The sequence below is a fragment of the Mus caroli genome, chromosome 2, assembly GCF_900094665.2.
Source record: "Mus caroli chromosome 2, CAROLI_EIJ_v1.1, whole genome shotgun sequence".
NCBI classification, from domain to species: domain Eukaryota; kingdom Metazoa; phylum Chordata; class Mammalia; order Rodentia; family Muridae; genus Mus; species Mus caroli.
Window position 1 is genome coordinate 169,040,705 of NC_034571.1, and position 1,800 is coordinate 169,042,504.

Here is a 1,800-nt window from a genome sequence, read left to right on the forward strand (position 1 = left end):
AGAGGCAACAGGATATCTGAGAGGAGTCCCAGTGAGGTTCCAGTATTGATAGAGTAACAGAAGTCAGAGGCTTTGTACCAGACCAAGGAGTTATTGCAATGAACATTTGCAAATAAAGAAGTGTGGGCAAAGGGTGCACTGTGGACACACACTGTGACACAGTACAGCTTCCACAGTGAGATTATTTGTCCTCTGTTGAGGGGGACGGGTTGACAGGATGGAGGATNATACAGGGGAAGGGGAGGTGAGTGGGTTTAGGATTCTAAGTGGATCAAATCAGAACTAAGGAGAGTGCCACACCGGCCGGCTTCATCTCTCTGCACTTCTAAGCAGCTGAGATGTGAGTGAGGAGCCTTGTGGTCCTGCTGCTCCAGCCAAGAGCCTCTCACACACCCAGACCTTCCCTGGCACCAGCAAGCAAGGACAGAGAGCAGGTGAAACCTCCCTCAAGTTGCTTCCTGTAAACTATTAGGTCACTGCAAGCACAATCTAACAAATACCACAGGTTTCTGATCTCTCCACTTCCATGTGCAGGCCAATGGGAAATGGCCTCTTCTCGAGCTGAGGTTGGATAAAATGTTGGCAGATTCCCAACTGCCCTCCCCGGGCCATCTGCTGAACTCCACCNCCTCTGTTCTTCCATGGAAAATTGGAAATGCCTACTACGAAAACCACCCTGAAGCTTTGATGGGGATTTCTGTGAAACTTTGGTCCAATTAAGTAAGAGCTAAGAACCTGCATATTTATGAGAGGGGCATTTCTCAGATGGTGCACGTGTCCTGGGAGCCCTGTAATGTATGTTCTCTCTCTTCTTACCCTTTGCTGTGGTTTCCCGTGGGTGCTTTGTAAGCGCTCCATGCCTTACTTCTTATTAAATACATCTTCTCCCTGTTCCGCTGTGTTGAATACAGTGGACGCTTGTAAATTTATCTTATATCTACCAAGCTGTTCAACTTCTGGTTTCTTATGAGCCATAGATTGCTTGGAGTTTTTCAGTGTGGAAAATCATAGCGTCTATGAGTGATGCTAATCTTAATTATCTCTCTCTAATCACTGCTTCTTCTTTCTTGTTAATTAGTCGACGTTAAATAGAGGTGTAAATTAATAGCGGGTAGCTGTCTTGTTCCTAATTTAAAAGGCGATGGTTCTGATGGTCCATCATGGCAAATGATGTTTGCTGGAGATTTCTTTAAAACACCTCTCATGAAATTCTGGAAGCCTTGCCCAATTCGCTTTGCTAAAACTTTTGTCAGGATTTTCCCCTCCAGCGAAAGAGCCATGCAGCTTTCTCTTTAATCTGTGATCGTGGGAATTACACTAATAAACACTCTGCAGTTGGACCAAAATTGTGTCACTGAGACAGTCAGCTTGGCCGTGATAGCTACTTCATTCAGCCCTTCTGGACTTAGAGTTCAAAAGCATTTGCCTTTCATATTGCCACGGCTTGTTTGCTTGCTTGCTTTTTTTATTTTTATTTTATTTATTTATTTATTTTTGCTTGGTTTTGGTACTCAGGCTGGGTTTGTTTCAGAACATGGACCGGTTTTCCCTCCCCATTCTCTGGGAGAAGTTACTCAGCACTAAAATGCAATAGGGTGTTAGGGCTGCCATGCCAGTTGGCGTTCCCCTCCTGTGGATGTGTGTGCACACTTGAGCCCGTGTGTGATGCGCGCGCGTGCACGTGTGTGTGTGTGTGTGTGTGTGTGTGTGTGTGTACGTACGTGTGCAGGTTGTTGACTTGCCCTTTTGACAGTTGTGGAGCCATGAGATTCAGCAGTTAACTATCAAGTCATTTTTCAT

The 1,800-nt window shown here is 45.4% G+C and overlaps 1 protein-coding gene across 1 annotated transcript in view; it reads left to right on the forward strand.

Annotated features, from left to right (window-relative positions):
* Nucleotides 1-1,800, forward strand: part of Cdh4 (cadherin 4) — a 464,790-nt gene that overhangs the window by 86,270 nt on the left and 376,720 nt on the right. The gene's annotated exons all lie outside the window — the stretch shown is intronic.